The following is a 19,428-nucleotide window of genomic DNA, read 5'->3' on the forward strand; positions in this document are numbered from 1 at the left end:
CTCTTCATTGATATTAATTCTCATCACTAGGGGGAGATAGCGGTAATGTCATTGGGCTAATAATCCCGAGGTCCAGGCTCACACTCTGGGGACACGGGTTCAAATCCCACCACAGCATCTGGTGGAATTTAAATTCAACTAATGGGTTTCATGGCAACAAGTAAAACATGGGCAAGGAAAGCTGTTGATTACCACCTCCTGCCACCCCCCCCTGCCCAATCTGCAACCCCAGTGTAGCCCCCACTCTCTGATTTGATTTATTATTGTCACATGTATTCGTATACAATGAAAAGTATTGTTTCTTGCGCATTATACAGACAAAGCATACCGGTCATAGAGAAGGAAAGGAGAGAGTGCAGAATGTAGTGTTACAGTCATAGCTAGGGTGTAGAGAAAGATCAACTTAATGTGAGGTAGGTCCATTCAAAAATCTGACAGCAGCAGGGAAGAAGCTGTTCTTGAGTTCATAGAATCATAGAAACCCTACAGTGCAGAAGGAGGCCATTCGGCCCATCGAGTCTGCACCGACCACAATCCCACCCAGGCCCTACCCCCACATATTTACCCGCTAATCCCTCTAACTTACGCATCCCAGGACTCTAAGGGGCAATTTTTAACCTGGCCAATCAACCTAACCTGCACATCTTTGGACTGTGGGAGGAAACCGGAGCACCCGGAGTAAACCCACGCAGACACGAGGAGAATGTGCAAACTCCACACAGACAGTGACCCGAGCCGGGAATCGAACCCGGGACCCTGGAGCTGTGAAGCAGCAGTGCTAACCACTGTGCTACCGTGCCGCCCATGTTGGTTGGTACGCGACGTCAGACTTTTATATCTTTTTCCTGATGAAAGAAGGTGGAAGAGAGAATCTCCGGGGTGCGTGGGGTTCTTGATTATGCTGGCTGCTTTTCTCAATGGTAGCCATGATGTGGAGATGCCGGCGTTGGACTGGGGTAAACACAGTAAGAAGTCTAACAACACCAGGTTAAAGTCCAACAGGTTTATTTGGTGGCAAAAGCCACACAAGCTTTCGGAGCTCCTTGAGGCTTCGAAAGACTAAATAAACCTGTTGGACTTTAACCTGGTGTTGTTAAACTTCTTACTGTGCTTTTCTCAAGGCAGCTGGAAGTGTAGACGGAGTCAAGGGATGGGAGGCTGGTTTGAGTGATGAACTGGGCGTCATTCACGACCCTTTGTGGTTCCTTGCCACCAAGCTGGTGCATTTTTAAAAAATCATTTACAGGGATGTGGGCCTCAGACCTTGTGTGACCCCTGCCCCCTACCCCCCAGAGTGGAAACGTGGGTGATATGAGAGTTCTTGAGTGGGCTGGGAAGGCGGGGGAGGGGGGGGGTGACTGGGGTAGAAACATAGAAACTAGAAGCTGGAGGAGGCCATTCAGCCCTTCAAGCCTGCTCCACCATTCATTTTGATCGTGGCTGATCATCAAATTCAAGATCCTGATCCCCCCCTTCCCCCCCCATATCCCTTGATCCCTTTAGCCCCAAGAGCGATATCTAATTTCTTCTTGGAATCACACAACGTTTTGGCCTCAACTACATTCTGTGGGAGTGAATTCCACACATTCATCACCCTCAGGGTGAAGAAATTTCTCCTCACCTCAGTTCTAAAAGGTTTACCCCTTATCCTCAAACTGCGACCCCGAGTTCTGGACTCCCCCACCATCGGGAACATTCTTTCTGAATCTACCCTCTCTAGTTCTGGACTCGCCCACCATCGGGAAGGAGTCCGGTGCTAGGCTTCAGTTGTTGTGCAGGGAGGTTGACTTTGTGTTGAGTGGGGAGGTGCGTTTGGGCCTTTAGTTCTTGCCTTGCGTGGGTGGGGGGTGGAGGCAGGAGTTGAACGTGGCCGGAGATGATGACAAGGCAGGGTTTCTCAAAAAGAACAAACAGCTACTTATTCACGGGCTTTTATTGCGACAACAATTGGGCCTCTGGGAGCAGTCCATTAGGCCACACCCACCTACAACAAAACCCACAAGAATTTCGAGGGGTCTCTCAGTTTTTGGAAATAGGTCTGAGCTCCAGGGCTGCTGCCATTGCTGTCTGGGAACTCGCAACCCTGAAACCGCATCTCGTGACCCCAACAGGGAGGGTTGTGACCCACATTTGCTCAAAAGGGCATCAGAGCGATCAGGATGGGCACTGTGTATCTCCTTAACCAATGAGTCACAGAGTCACAGAGGTTTACAGCATGGAAACAGGCCTTTCGGCCCAACTTGTCCATGCCGCCCAGTTTTTAACCACTAAGCTAGTCCCAATTGCCCACATTTGGCCCATATCCCTCTCTACCAATCTTACCCATGTAACTGTCTAAATGCTTTTTCAAAGACAAAATTGTACCCGCCTCTACTACTACCTCTGGCAGCTCGTTCCAGACACTCACCACCCTGTGTGTGAAAAAATTGCCCCTTTTGTATCTCTCCCCTCTCACCTTAAACCAATGCCCTCTAGTTTTAGACTTCCCTACCTTTGGGAAAAGATGTTGACTATCTAGCTGATCTGTGCCCCTCATCATTTTATAGACCTCTATAAGATCACCCCTCAGACTCCTACGCTCCAGAGAAAAAAGTCCCAGTCTATCCAGCCTCTCCTTATAACTCAAACCATCAAGTCCCGGTAGCATCCTAGTAATCCTTTCTGCATTCTTCCTAGTTTAATAATATCCTTTCTATCATAGGGCGACCAGAACTTTACACAGTATTCCAAGTGTGGCCTTACCAATGTCTTGTACAACTTCAACAAGGCGTCCCAACTCCTGTATTCAATGTTCTGACCAATGAAACCAAGCATGCAAAATGCCTTCTTCACCACTCTGTCCACCTGTGACTCCACTTTCAAGGAGCTATGAACATGTACCCTTAGATCTCTTTGTTCTATAACTCTCCCTAACCACACGACTGTTAACTGAGTAAGTCCTGCCCCGATTCAATCTACCAAAATGCATCACCTTGCATTTATCTAAATTAAACTCCATCTGCCATTCATCAGCCCACTGGCCCAATTGATCAAGATCTCGTTGCAATCCTAAATAACTTTCTTCATTGTCCACTATGCCACCAATCTTGGTGTCATCTGCAAACTTACTAACTATGCCTCCTATATTCTCATCCAAACCATTAATATAGATGACAAATAACAGTGGACCCAGCACCGATCCCTGAGGCACGCCGCTGGTCACAGGTCTCCAGTTTGAAAAACAACCCTCTACAACCACATTCTGTCTTCTGTCTTCAAACCAATTTTGTATCCAATTGGCTACCTCACCCTAGATCCCGTAACCTTATGCAACAACTTACCATGCGGTACCTTGTCAAAGGCCTTGCTAAAGTCCATGTAGACAACATCAACTGCACTGCCCTCATCTACCTTCTTAGTTACCCCTTCAAAAAACTCAATCAAATTTGTGAGACATGATTTTCCACTCACAAAGCCATGCTGACTGTCCCTAATCAGTCCTTGCATCTCTAAATGCCTGTAGATCCTATCTCTCACAATACCTTCCAACAACCTATCCACTACAGACATTAGGCTCACTGGCCTGTAGTTCCCAGGCTTTTTCCTGCACCCTTTTTTAAACAAAGGCACAACATTTGCCACTCTCCAATCTTCAGGCACCTCACCTGTGACTATCGATGATTCAAATATCTCTGCTAGGGGACCCGCAATTTTCTCCCTAGCCTCCCACAACGTCCTGGGATACATTTAATCAGGTCCCAGGAATTTATCTAACTTGATGCACTTTAAGACTTCCAGCACCTCCTTCTCTGTAATATGTACACTCTTCAAGACATCACTATTTATTTCCCCAAGTTCCCTAACATCCATGCTTTTCTCAACAGTAAACACTGATGAGAAATATTCATTTAGGATCTCACCCATCTCTTGTGGATCCGCACATAGATGACCTTGTTGATCCTTAAGACGCCCTACTCTCTCCTGAGTTATTCTTTTGTCCTTTATGTATTTGTAGAAGCTCTTTGGATTCTCCTTTGCCTTATCTGCCAAAGCAATCTCGTCCCTTTTTTTGCCCTCCTGATTTCTCCGTTAACTCTACTCCTACACCCTCTATACTCTTCAAGGGATCCACTTGATCCCAGCTGCCTATGCATGTCATATGCCTCCTTCTTCTTTTTGACCAGGGCCTCAATATCCCGAGTCATCCAGGGTTCCCGACTTCTCCCAGCCTTGCCCTTCACTCTAAGAGGAATGTGCTTACCCTGAACCCTGGTTAACAGACTTTTGAAAGCCTCTCACTTACCAGACACCTGCCAACAGACTCCGCCAATCAACTTTTGAATGTTCCTGTCAAAAAAACATCAAAATAAGCCTTGCCCCAATTTAGAATTTTAACTTTTGGGCCAGACCTAATATTCTCCATAGCTAATTTCAAACTAATGGAATTACGGTCACTGGTCCAAAAGTGATCCCTCACTAACACTTCTGTCACTTGCCCTTCCTTATTTCCAAGAGGAGGCCAAGTTTTGCCCCCTCTCTAGTCGGGCCATCCACATACTGAATGAGAAATTCCTCCTGAATACACTGGACAAATTTCTCTCGATCCAAGCCCATGATGGAATGGCTAACACGAATACAAGGAGATGGGAGGAAAGTGAAACGTGTTTGGATGGTAAATTCAATATGAAATAATGTACAGAAAGTACAAAAAAAGGGAAGGAAAGGAAGATAGAACCAAATGAGAAGCAGGAGTATTTTGACAGCACCCTACACAACCACAGGATGTCCCAATGCGTTTAACAACCAATTGAAAGGTTGAAGTGTCTGTTGTAATGTGGGAAATATGCCAGCAAATTGTCCACAGCAAACCTCCGCCATCAGCAAAGTGATCGAAGCAGATAGTTTGCTTTGTTTATCTTGACTGAGACATTAATATCGGCCAAGCCAATTTTCTGCTTAAAAATGGTGCCCTGGAACCTTGAATGTCCGGCTGACAGAGGCGGTGAGGACTTGGTTTAATTCCCACTCCTCACCTGACGAAGGAGTGGCGCTCCGAAAGCTTGTGCTGCTAAATAAACCTGTTGGACTTTAACCTGGTGTTGTGAGACTTCTTACTGTGCTTACCCCAGTCCAACGCCGGCATCTCCACATCATTCCCATCTGAAAGAATGCGGGCACCATCTTTGCGCCCTGCTGTGCTGGTCGTTTAATATAGGGGGAGTTGTGGGATATTTAAACGGAAAGATAAAAACGCAAATCACACCCGGCATTGGGCTGTTTGTCATCCACCCAGGCTGTTAATGTCCAGGTTCAGTTGGCAGTTAAGAAGGCAAATTCAATGTTGGCCTACGGGGCGGCACGGTGGCACAGTGGTTAGCACTGCTGCCTCACAGCGCTTAGCACTGCTGCCTCACAGCACCAGGGACCCGGGTTCGATTCCTGGCTTGGGTCATTGTCTGTGTGGAGCCTGCACATTCTCCCCGTGTCTGCGTGGGCTTCCTCCGGGTGCTCTGGTTTCCTCCCACAATCCAAAGATGTGCGGGTTAGGTGGATTGGCCATGTTAAATTGCCCCTCCGTGTCAGGGGGACTAGCTAGTGTAAATGCATGGGTTTTTGGGGATAGGACCTGGGTGGGGTTGTGATTGGTGCAGAGTTGATGGGCCGAATGGCCTCCTTCTGCACTGTAGGGATTCTATGATACTCGATGAATGTTAGCATTAATTTCTAGAGGGCTAGAATACAAGAGCAGGGATGTATTGCTGAGGCTGTATAAGGTTCTGGTCAGACCCCATTTGGAGTATTGTGAGTAGTTTTGGGCCCCGTACCTAAGGAAGGATGTGCTGGCCTTGGAGGGAGTCCAGAGGAGGTTCACAAGAATCATCCCTGGAATGGAGGGTTAGTCATATGAGGAGTGGCTGAGGGGTCTGGGTCTATACTCGATGGAGTTTAGAAGGATGAGGGGGGATCTCATTGAAACTTACAGGATACTGAGAGGCCTGGATAGAGTGGACGTGGAGAGGATGTTTCCACTAGTGGGAGAGACTAGAACTCGAGGGCACAACCACAGAGCGAAGGGACGCTCCTTTAAAACTGAGAGGCAAAGGAATTTCTTCAGCCAGAGAGTGGTGAACCTGTGGAACTCTTTGCTGCCGAAGGCTGTGGAGGCTAGGTCATTGAGTGTCTTTAAGACAGAGATAGATAGGTTCTTGTTCAATAAGGGGATCAAGGATTATGGGGAGAAGGCAGGAGAATTGGGAAGAGAATCATATCAGCCATGATTGAATGGCAGAGCAGACCCGATGGACCGAATGGCCTAATTCTGCTCCTATATCTTGTGGTCTTATGGTAATCAGCTTCGCACCTTTCCTGGGTTCCTGGGCATGAAGCTGATTTAAATATTATTAGTTTGCCAGGGACGTTATTGTCCAGCATCACTTAGCTCTCCAGCCCCGCCGGTCGAGGGCCTCACCAGCAAGGATCACAGATGATCCCCACCCACTGGAACCTAACATGATGGCCTCGCCGGTGGGACCAGAAGCCATTGAGGCCCCCTGGATGGGGCGGGGGGGAGGGGCAGTGCCCACTGGGCAACCTGGCACTGCCAACCGGGCACCCTGGCACTGACGACTGGGCACCCTGGCACTGCCCAAGGGGCACCAGGCAGTACCAAGGGCGCAGGGCCTGAAGGGGTGGGGCCATACGGGGGTGGTGGCAGAACTAGACCGGGGAAGGGGGGAGGTATGTAGGAGAGGAGGGTAGGGGGGAGCTCTGCGCTGGGGAGTGAGGGCCACCGATCAGGAGAGTGGCCATCAAGGCGAGGGCGTCGATCGGGGTGGGGGTGGGGAAAGGCAATCGGGGAGTTGGTGATCGGGGGTTCTGTGGGGGGGGATCTTTGGCGGGGTGTGGCGATTAGGGGTGGTCTGTGGTGGGGGTAGAAGAATAATGTCCGTGGGAGGGAGGGGATGACAGATCTTCCCTACACTGTGCAGACTTGTACACAGTATCTGGGAGATCAGGGTCCATGCCGAGCAGTCCGCAGTCGGCATCCCTAGCGAGCTTAGGCTCCATGAGCCTCTTGTGTAAATACACACAAGGTCCCTGCCCACACAACTCTGTGGCAAGGACTCACAACCCTCTGAAAGAAGAAAACCCTCCTCATCTCGGTTTTAAATTGTTGCCTCTTTACTCTGAGGCAATGCCCTCTGGTTCTCGACTCTCCCCTGAGGGGGAAACATCCTCTCAGCATTTACCCCTGTCAAGCCCCTTAAAAATCCTCTATGTTTCAATGAGACCACCTCTCACTCTTCCAAATTCCAATGAGTCGAATCCCGGCCTATTTAACCTTTCCTCACAAAACACTCCCTCCGTACCGGGAGTGAACCTTCTCCGGACGGCCTCCATGGGAATAACGGGAGGAATTTTCTCAAAGCGTTTCAGAATGCTGAGGAAGATGGGGTGAACTGTACAAGTCTCTCAGGCACGCTCTGAACTGCCGGCAGGTAGTTGAGTTCCTCTTTTTATCACTCAGATGACCTATCAAATATCTACATCAGGATTGGTTTGATGCTGACAACAACAGCGAATTCAAATTTGATAGGTTCCAGGTAGCCGAACCTCCTCCTTAAACTGATAGGCTGTCCGAATGCAAAAACCTGCAAAGCCTGTTACCAAGGCAACCCTGATGTTTTAGTCTCTGAAAAAAAATGTTGCAATCTGTGTACTCCGTGTACCTAATTTTAAACATTCCAGCACTGAACACAAAAGCAGCTTTTAAAGGGACCACACTTCACAAACTTAACTTCACAGCAACAGCAAACTGTTTAGCGCTGGGCGCGAATCAGATTTTTAGCATCGCATGCTAGTTTCCTGGCACGCCGTGCTGTTCACTGGATAAATCAGGGAACCAAAACCGCTCACAGTACTTCTTTAGTAATACCTCTGCTGCTCCAACAATCACTGAAACAACTATATGATGACATCAACAAGTTCCATCCCACCATCAGGCTCACCATGGACTACTCTCCGGAATCGGTTACATTCTTGGACACACGCATCTCCATTAAGGACGGTCACCTCAGCACCTCACTGTACCGCAAGCCCACGGATAACCTCACGATGCTCCACTTCTCCAGCTTCCACCCTAAACACGTAAAAGAAGCCATCCCCTATGGACAACCCCTCCGAATACACAGGATCTGCTCAGATGAGGAGGATCGCATCAGACACCTCCAGACACTGAAAGATGCCCTCATAAGAACAGGATATGGCGCTCGACTCATCGATCGACAGTTCCGACGCGCCACAGCGAAAAACCGCACCGACCTCCTCAGAAGACAAACACGGGACACAGTGGACAGAGTACCCTTCGTCGTCCAGTACTTCCCCGGAGCGGAGAAGCTACGGCATCTCCTCTGGAGCCTTCAACATGTCATTGATGAAGACGAACATCTCGCCAAGGCCATCCCCACACCCCCACTTCTTGCCTTCAAACAACCGCACAACCTCAAACAGACCATTGTCCGCAGCAAACTACCCAGCCTTCAGGAGAACAGTGACCATGACACCACACAACCCTGCCACAGCAACCTCTGCAAGACGTGCCGGATCATCGACACGGATGCCATCATCTCACGTGAGAATACCATCCACCAAGTACATAGTACATACTCTTGCAACTCTGCCAACGTTGTCTACCTGATACGCTGCAGGAAAGGATGTCCCGAGGCATGGTACATTGGGGAAACTATGCAGACGCTACGACAACGGATGAATGAACACCGCTCGACAATCACCAGGCAAGACTGTTCTCTTCCTGTTGGGGAACACTTCAGCGGTCACGGGCATTCGGCCTCTGATATTCGGGTAAGCGTTCTCCAAGGCGGCCTTCGCGACACACGATGGCGCAGAGTCGCTGAGCAGAGACTGATAGTCAAGTTCCGCACACATGGGGACGGCCTCAACCGGGATATTGGGTTCATGTCACACTATCTGTAATCCCCACAGCTTGCCTGGACCTGCAGAGTCTCACTGGCTGTCCTGTCTGGAGACAATACACATCTCTTTAACCTGTCTTAATGCTCTCTCCACTCACATTGTTTGTACCTTTAAGACTTGATTAGTTGTAAGCATTTGCATTCCAACCATTAATCATGTAAATTGAGTTTGTGTCTTTATATGCCCTGTTTGTGAACAGAACTCCCACTCACCTGAAGTAGGAGCTTAAGGCTCCGAAAGCTTGTGGCGTTTGCTACCAAATAAACCTGTTGGACTTTAACCTGGTGTTGTTAAACTTCTTACTGTGTTTACCCCAGTCCAACGCCGACATCTCCACATCATCAGCTCAAATTCCTGACAGCTTACTCTGTTCTCGGGCACTGTAACTCTGCTACAGATGGCAATGCCAAACACTGGTGCACACATCATCTGTTCTGTTAGTGAGAATGAGGTGATAAACTCACCTTTGAAAAAGTCACAATAACATTTATGTCGCAGAGATGCTTCAAACACATTGACTGTTATTTTTAGCTATCACGCAAAGCTGCCTGGAAGTCTAAATAAATCTTTGGATTGTATTTGTGACTCCCGGAAGTGTTTCGTGTCTAATGTAACCTTTTAAAAGAGTTTGCAGATATTTTTTGTTGAATTAGGTTTATTGCTGTCTGATGATGACAGAATTTACATTTCGAAAGTTAGTGTCTGTGGTGAACCATAGATGGTTACCACTATGGGTACTGAACCATAGATGGTTAGCACTATGGGTACTGAACCATAGATGGTTACCATTATGGGTACTGAACCATAGATGGTTACCGCTATGGGTACTGAACCATAGATGGTTACCACTATGGGTACTGAACCATAGATGGTTATCACTATGGGTACTTGTACATATGTTACTCTTGTTACTGTTGGGGTTAGGGTTGGGGTGTTCCACCTGTTGGTATTGTTCTGTGGTACACTCCGGTTGGCTCCGCCTACCTATAGGAGTATAAAGGTCACTGCGCTGCCTAGTGACCCTTTAGTCTGGGATTGTATTGTTAAGCAGTATGCTCCATTCTTGTTACTAATAAAAGCCTTTATTTCCCGGGTACGATGAAGCCTCCGGAGTGAATTAATCGCGCATCAGTGTCGAACCTTTGAAATGAGAATATTTCTCGATCTGGAGAGGTGCCAAAACTGGACATCGGAACATAGGAATTAGGAGAGAAGTCGGCAAACCCAGCCCTTCGAGCTGGCTCCACCATTCAATCAGATCATTGCTGATCTCTCCCTGGTCTCAAATCCACCTCCCCACCTCTTCCCCATATCCCTCTTTCCCTTTTTTTATTAGAAAATTATCTATCTTGTTATAGTTCAGGTTAAAAACTCCAAAGTGTTTTATGGAACCCGCCTGAATCATAAGTTTTGCATCTTTTGAATTTGGCTAGGATAAGCACGAAATGTTTCCCTTCAGGTATGATTCAAGTGACCCACTAGGGAGCTTTTATCAAACAAAGTTTATTTAAGAATATAGTTAACATGTATAGTAAGAAAATTAGCGAGAACGTTTATCAATTACAAACAATGATGATAATGTATAACCCTTAATGAATATATATAAGCTGTCCCAATCAAACCAGCCTCCATAGAAAACCCTTTAAGCAAGTTCAACACAGCAAAGACTAATGCTCACGTGACACTTGAAATTGAGTCCTTTGGTTGAAGTCTGCAGTCAAATTCTCTTGAGGCTCAGAACAGTTTGAAGACAAGACAGCTTCCCAAAACCCCAGAGGGACTCTGGTCCAGCCCCCAACAACAGCAGGCTTTCACCCTTCAGAAAAACAAGATCTTGTTTTCAGCTAACCAACAGAATTTTCAAAACAACAGGGAGAGAGGGAAAACACTTCTTTTTGGCTTGCTGTCCCTTCTAAAACTCAAACTCAAACCTGGAGCTACAAACTGATACTAAAAATGAAATCCCTGTCACCTGACCTGCTCACAGTTATTCCTTCCTCTCAACAATGACATCACCTAAGGCTGTGAGCATGATTTTTAAAAATCTCTTAAAGGTACACTAACATCATTTCTAGGCTTCTAGAAAAAGTGAGAGGGCATGGGATCCAAGGGGCTGCTGCCCGGTGGATCCAGAACTGGCTTGCCCAAAGGAGGCAGAGAGTGGGTATAGATGGGTCTTTTTCTAAATGGAGGTCGGTCACCAGTGGTGTGCCCCAGGGATCTGTTCTGGGACCCTTGCTGTTTGTCATTTTCATAAATGACCTGGATGAGGAAGCGGAGGGATGGGTTGGTAAGTTTGCCGATGACACGAAGGTTGGTGGGGTTGTGGATAGTCTGGAGGGATGTCAGAAGTTACAGAGGGACATAGATAGGATGCAAGACTGGGCGGAGAAGTGGCAGATAGACTTCAACCCAGATAAATGCGTCGTGGTCCATTTTGGTAGGACAAATGGGATGAAGGAGTACAATATAAAGGGAAAGACTCTTAGTATGGTAGAGGATCAGAAGGACCTTGGGGTCCGGGTCCATAGGACTCTGAAATCGGCCCCGCAGGTGGAGGAGGTGGTTAGGAAGGCGTATGGTGTGCTGGCCTTTATCAATTGAGGGATTGAGTTTAGGAGTCCGGGGATAATGATGCAGCTATATAAGGCCCTCGTCAGACCCCACTTGGAGTACTGTGCTCAGTTCTGGTCGCCTCACTATAGGAAGGATGTGGAAAAGATTGAAAGGGTGCAGAGGAGATCTACAAGGATGTTGCCTGGATTGAGTGCCTTATGAGGATAGGCTGAGGGAGCTCGGTCTTTTCTCCTTGGAGAGACGAAGGATGAGAGGAGACCTAATAGAGATGTATAAGATGTTGAGAGGCATAGATCGGGTGGACTCTCAGAGGCTTTTTCCCAGGGTGGAAATGTCTGCTACGAGAGGACACAGGTTTAAGGTGCTGGGGGGTAGGTACAGGGGAGATGTTAGGGGTGAGTTTTTCACACAGAGGGTGGTGGGCGAGTGGAATCGGCTGTCGTCAGGGGTGGTGGAGGCGAACTCAATAGGGTCTTTTAAGAGACTCCTGGATGAGTACATGGAGCTTAATAGGATGGAGGGTTATAGGTAGGTCTAGAAGGTAGGGATGTGTTCGGCACAACTTGTGGGGCCAAAGGGCCTGTTTGTGCTGTAGTTTTTCTATGTTTCTATGTTTCTATCACAATCCCCTTCTTGAAACCATTCAATGATTCAGGTTCCACCGAGCGATGGGGCAGCGAGTTCCACATGTTCACCACCCTCTGCGAGAAGTAGGTCCTCCTCATCTCAGTTTTAAATCTACCGCCTCTCAACCTATACCTGTGACCTCTTGTTCAAGATTGCCCCATAAGAGGAAACATTCAGTTTATATTTACTTTTTCGATCCCTCTTAGTATTTTATAAACCTCGATCAGATCCCCTCTCATCCTTCTAAACTCCAGCAAGTATAAGAGGTGGCATGGTGGCGCAGTGGTTGGCACTGCTGCCTCACAGCACCAAGGACTCAGGTTCAATTCTGGTCTCGGGCCACTGTCTGTGTAGGATTCCTCCATGTGCTCCGGTTTCCTTCCACAGACCAAAGATTTGTGGGTTAGATTGGCCATGCTAAAATTACCCCTTAGTGTCAGGGGGACTAGCTAGGGTAAATTCATGGGGTTATGGGGTTAGGGCCTGGGTGGGGTTGTGGTCGGTGCAGACTCAATGTGCCAAATGCCCTCCTTCTGCGCTGTATGATTTAAAAAAATAAGTGCGTCTCGGTAGCACAGTGGTTAGCACTTCTGCTTCACAGCGCCAGGGACCCGGTTTCAATTCCGGCCTCGGGTCACTGTCTGTGTGGAGTCTGCACATTCTCCTCGCGTCTGCGTGGGTTTCCTCCGGGAGCTCCGGTTTCCTCCCACAGTCCAAAGATGTGCGGGTTAGGTTGATTGTCCGTGCTAAAATTGTCCTTAGTGTCCTGGGATGCGTAGGTTAGAGGGATTAGTGGGTAAATATGTAGGGATATGGGGGTAGGGCCTGGGTGGGATTGTGGTCGGTGCAGACTTGATGGGCCGAATGGCCTCTTTCTGTGCTGTAGGGATTCTAAGATTCAGAAAGAATGTTCCCAATGGTGAGGGAGTCCAGAACTAGGGGGTCATAGTTTGGGGATAAGGGGTAAACCTTTTAAAAATGAGGTGAGGAGAAATTTCTTCACCCAGAGGGTGGTGAATGTGTGGAATTCACGACCACAGAAAGTAGCTGAGGCCAAAACGTTGTCTGATTTCAAGAATAAATTAGATGTAGCTCTTGGTGCATTGGGCCGGAAGACATAAGTTTCGAGGGCTTCCTGCTGGGCGCCACGGATTCCCGCATGTGTCCAGCTGCCAGAATTCCAGCGTCGTCAGCTCCATACTGGAAATTGGCGCGGAGCTGATTAAAATATGTGAATTCCAATTTAAATCCCATTAGCAGTCCCAGGCCTAAAGTTTCCAGGCCCGCTAGCCTCTTCCCACCTTCCCCCTCACCGCCAGGCATGTTTCACCCCAGCAGGGTTTACAACAGCTCTCCACTAACGGGGAGCTGGCAGCCTGACCCCACTGGAGTGAAGGGAGGCCATGGAGGCCCCCTCCAGTGGTCTGGAGTAAGGGAGGGGATGCCCCCTGGGCATTGCCAGCCTGGCAGTGCCAGCCTGGTCCCCTGGCACCGCCCATCGGGCAAAGTGGCAATGCCCAAAGGACACCTTGGCACTGCCCACCGGGTATCAGGCTGTGCCAAGGAGGCGGGGCCAGAGGGGGCAGGGCCTATTGGGGGCAGGGCCTATGGGAGGATATCGGTGGGGGTGGTCCCGCTGCCACTCTGCACTTCGGTTCAGGTGGCAGAGAGAGGGAAGGGCTGATCGGGGTTGGACATCGGGGTCGGGGGCAGGGTGGGGACGGGGGGTCGGCCTGCTGGGGGGAGGGGGTCAGGACTGTAGCAGGGTCGGGGGCAGGGTGGGGAGGGGGGTCGGCCTGCTGGGGGGGTCAGGACTGTGATGGGGGAGGGCCGGGACTGCGGTGGGGGTAGTCGGGTCTGTGGGGGAGTGTCAGGACTGTGGGGGAGGGGGTACATCAGGGCTGCCCCGGAGAGATCTGGGAGGCCAGCGATCGGAGGGGGGGGGGGGGGCGTCACATGCCCAGTGATGGGGAGGGGGGGGTCGTGGGACTGACCAGCGATTGAGCTGGTCAGCAATCAGGAGGCCAGCAGTGCGGGGCTACTGCGCATGTGCGGATCACGGTGCTGACAGATCGACGCATGCGCAATGGCGCTCTCAGTGCTATGCGGCCGGCCTCTCGGACGGGAATAGGCCTCGCCCACTGATTTTCAGAGTGAATCTCCCTGAGGCACTCTGCAGTGCACTGAGCGCGGAAGATTCATTTTGAAAATCCCACTAAACAATAAAAGAGCAGGAATTACTCCAGATTTTACATGAATTCGTAGAACTTTTTGGAAAAATCCTGGCCCGGAATACTGGTACGGTCAGTCGTCTATCCGATGGTTTGAAAGGCAGCCCAATGTTCGATAGTAGAAGGTCTGAGGAAATAAATTGCCAACGTGGTGGGGAAGTTTGAAATCTCAGGGTAGTGCTGCGGTGGGATAAAGAGGAAGCAAGAGTGGGGTTGGGGAGAAGCTCGTGGATAGTTCCACTGAGGCTGTGAGAAAGGTCCTGGTGTTGACTCCAGATAGTTCAATAAGGGAAGTGTCGAAATGTTTCAGACATAAATTCAGAGCCTTTTAAAGAAGTTAGGAGCTGGTGATTCATATTTATAGCCAGAAACACTTCGCAGAAGGAGATCTCAGGGCAGAAACAGGCAGAGCTATCTTGGGAAAACCTGACAACTTAACATGACGGGGGGTTCAGAATCCTGCACAGGCTTCCATATCATATTATAAGGTGATGGTTAATAGAGAAACATTTAATATAGTCCCACCAAGTAAGTGACAAGCTAACCATACAGTAATGTGAATGGTTAGCACTGCTGCCTCACAGCGCTAGGGACCTGGGTTCGATTCCCGGCTTGGGTCACTGTCTGTGAGGAGTCTGCATGTTCTCCCCATGTCTGTGCGTGTTTCCTCCGGGTGCTCCGGTTTCCTCCCACAGTCCGAAAGACGTGCTGGTTAGGTGCATTGGCCATGCTGAATTCTCCCTCAGTGTGCCCGAACAGGCGCTGGAGTGTGGTGACTAGGGGAATTTCACAGTAACTTCATTGCAGTGTTAATGTAAGCCTTACATGTGGCTAATGAATAAATCAATTTTTTAACTGTAAATGCTGACATTGGACAGTTGACTGGACAATGATTAATTATTGTGAAGTTTGTGTTAGTAAAATTATTAAATAAAAAGTAAAATGCTAAGAGTTTTAAAATGTAAACGGTTTTGCTAAAAAAAATGGCATGTTTAAAAGAGAATGCAGATGCAAAATACAAGTACACAGAGAGCCCAGAGTGAAACATTTGTATTGAGGGGCCAGGCAGCAGTGTTGTCAAGACAACGGGTTGTACTTGAATTTTAACCAATCAGTTTAAATTAGGCATTTGAATAACAGCAGCCTATCAGATTTGAATTTGAAGTTTTGGTAAACTGTAAACCAATCCTATTGTGGGATTTATTTTGTCATCAGGGGTATAAGAGACATAGCTCTCAGCTCCAGAGAGACAGACAGCAATTGTCTCGGCCAACTGCCTCTGCCACAGTTTTAGAGAAGGAGAGAGACAGATAGCCAGCAATTGTCTCTGTTAGCGTAACAGCCACATTTATGTCTTAAAAGAAATTCTCATCTCAATAGCGAAGAGAGAAGAAATCAGCAAAGAAGATAGAAGGTGAGAAACCTGGTTGTGTTTTGAGAGTGACTAAAGATTCTATTTTTTGTTGATAAGTGGGAACTTTATTTATCGAAACAGAATTCCATTAGAATAGTGTTTTATTCGGTTTGTTAATAGTTTAAAAAGTTAAAGTTTATTTATTAGTGTCACAAATAGCTTTACATTAACACCGCAATGAAGTTACTGTGAAAATCCTCTAGTCGCCACACTCTGGCACCTGTTCGGGTACACTGAGGGAGAATTTAGCATGGCCAATGCACCCTAACCAGCACGTCTTTCAGACTGTGGGAGGAAACCGGAGTACCCGGAGGAAACCCATGCAGACACGGGGAGAACGTGCAGACTCCACACAGACAGTGACCCAAACCGGGAATCGAACTCGGGTCCCTGGCGCTGTGAGGCAGCAGTGCTAACCACCGTGCCACCATAGTTATGAATTGTTACGAAAGACTTGCTGTTGATATTTTCAAGACAATAAGGCCTACTGAATGGTGTCTGAAGCAGGATTCTTCAATGGCCGTGGTGTCGAAGTGCCTAGAGGCACGAACAGCAGATACTGGCGTTGCTTCGGACTCAAGTTATGAAGGAGGAGCAACTTTCCTGTTCCCTGGAGTGTCCACTCCCACGGAAAGTGGGAGGTGTGGAGGGCGGCGGACAATGATATGTATCAGGGTTGCTGGGGGACTGGGGGAGAGGTTTCCCAGGCTCTCAGAGAGGTCACTGGTCCCAGCAGAGGAGGTCCGGTGGAGGAAGAATGTCCAGCAGAGATCACACCGACACTATCGTTAAGAAAGCCTCACCAACGCCTCTACTTTCTCAGAAAACGAAGGAAATTTGGCATGTCAGCGATGACTCTCACTAACTCTTACAGATGCACCACAGAAAGCATTCTTCCTGGTTGTATCACAGCTTGGTATGGCTCCTGCTCTGCCCAAGACCGCAAGAAACTACAAAAGGTAGCCCAATCCATCACGCAAACCAGCCTCCCATCCATTGACTCTGTCTACACTTTCCACTGCCTCGGCAAAGCAGCCAGCATAATTAAGGACCTCACACACCCCGGACATTCTCTCTTCCACCTTTTTCTGCCGGGAAAAAGATACAAAAGTCTGAGGACACGTACTGACCGACTCAAGAACAGCTTCTTCCCTGCTGCTGTCAGACTTTTGAATTGGCCGACCATATATTAAGCTGATCTTTCTCTCGCTGTGACTGTAACACTACATTCTGCACCCTCTCCTTTCCTTCTCCCCTCTGTATTTTAAGAACGGTATGTTTTGTCTGTACAGCGCGCAAAAACAATACTTTTCATTGTATCCCAGTACATGTGACAATAATAAATCAAATCAAGTCAATGAGGACGCAGCGGGGGCACTGCTCCTGGGAGGTGGCTGCATTGCCAGAGAAAAATGTAACCATTTAGCACGGCAAGGCTTTGCCATGATTGTAACGTGAGCAATGGCCCTTTCTTCCAATCGCCCAGATGTCAGCATTTACACACACAAACACAGTGGGTAGTAGCAACATCTGGAACTCCATAACTCAATATTTGTTTCCCGCAGCTCCACATTCTCTGCCTTCCTCTTCCCTTCCGTCTCCGATGGCAGATTCGACCCACACGTGCCGCAACCTCCTCCATCAGGAGGGCAAGGAGACAGGTCCTGAATATCCAGCGTCAGCTGGAACAGAGAGTGAGGCCTGTGCTGTTAGCACCAAGCTGATCCACACCAACCATCCAATCACACCCCCCCCGTCTCCCCCATCCCCCCGTTCCCCCCCCATCCTCCCCTCATTCCCCCCCCCCACCATCTCCCCCCCCCCCCAATCCCCCTCCTCCCTCCTGTACCCCCAAGGAGCCTGCATTGCCCTGGCAACACACACAAGCACGCTGGAGCTATGGACAGTGATGGCGGGGGTCTCCAATGTTCTCTCCCACTCTTACTGCCCCCCACTGGCAAGAGTTGGAAGGGGTTTGCAAGTTGATTCTCGACCTGTGTGACCCGCGTTATGAAGGCGCCCCGTTCTTGGCCGTCGGGTCCCGAGGTGGGATTCGAACCCGGGGCTTGTGGTCCAGAGGCAAGGGACGTTAAGCCACTGTGCCACAAGAGCGTCTCTCAACGGGAGGCAAAAGTGGCTGATTCATTCAAGATATATCGCTGGCACCGTGGAGGGGAACAGGACTTTCGTCCATCTCTTGTGCGAGCCAGATGGAAGAACGTCTCTGCTCCGACATTAATGAACTTGTTGCTGACTGAGACACGATTAGAAACTCAATCCCTGTTGAGGATGTTGAGTGACACTCGCTCGGCAGAAAGGCAGTTTCAGTCTATCCTGTGTGGGAGTATTCGACATTTACAAGTGACGCAACTCCTTGGAAGTGTCGTAACCGCACTGCCAAACACTCTGGGGCTTTCTACAATTGCTAAAAGCTGGGTGGTGCTAATTAACACCTCAGCGCTGTTTCTTGATTTAGGTGCTGGCCGCTTGACTCATTAACCCACGGGTTCCTGTCTCACTCCAGCTCACCTAAATTAGAAGATAAACAGAAATGAATTCATTGCTGACAGTAAAGCAGACGCAATGGTTGAGTTCAAATGACATGCCTCTTTGCGAATAATTTACAATCCCATGACATTGAAACCAAAGGTTACGTTAATATCACAGCCTGAAAGCAGTCAAGTGAGAGGCGACTCATTGTGACTCCAACAAGGAACAGTTTATTTCCTGATATAACATGGAGTGAACAAAGAACAGTACAGCACAGGAGCCGGCCTTTCGGCCCATCAAGCCTGCGCCAACACATGACATCTACAAATTCCATCCCGCCATCAGACTCACCATGGACTACTCTCCGGAATCGGTTGCATTCTTGGACACACGCATCTCAATCAAGGACGGTCACCTCAGCACTTCACTCTACCCACGGATAACCTCCACTTCTCCAGATTCCACCCTAAATACGTTCAAGAAACCGTCCACTACAGCCAAGCCCTCTGTTTACAGACGCTACAACAATGGATGAACGGACACCGCGCGACAATCGCCAGGCAGGAGAGTTCCCTTCCAGTCGGGGAATACTTCAGCAGTCGCGGGCATTCAGCCTCCGATCTTCGGGTTAGCGTTCTCCAAGGCGGCCTTCAAGACACACGACAACGCAGAATCGCCGAGCAGAAACTGATAGCCAAGTTCCACACGCACAAGGACGGCCTCAATTGGGATCTTGGGTTCATGTCACACTACACGTAATCCCCACCATTTAACCTGGGCTTGCAAAATCCTAACTGTCCTGGCTTGATACAATTCACACCTCTTTAACCTGTGATTATCGCTCTCTCCACCCGCACTGTCTGTACCTGTAAAGACTCTCATTCCAACCATTCTTCACATTCCAATCTGTAATTATCTTGTAATTGTGTCTCTGTCTATATATGCCGTATATATGCCGTGTTTCACCCGATGAAGGAGCAGCGCTCCGAAAGCTCATGATTCCACATAAACCTGTTGGACTTTAACCCGGTGTTGTGAGACTTCTTACTGTGCCCACCCCATTCCAACGCCGGCATCTCCACATCATTTCAAAATTAAAGACCTTTTGCCTCTACA

This window comes from Mustelus asterias, chromosome 14 (assembly GCF_964213995.1).
Source record: "Mustelus asterias chromosome 14, sMusAst1.hap1.1, whole genome shotgun sequence".
Classification (NCBI taxonomy): Eukaryota; Metazoa; Chordata; class Chondrichthyes; order Carcharhiniformes; family Triakidae; genus Mustelus; species Mustelus asterias.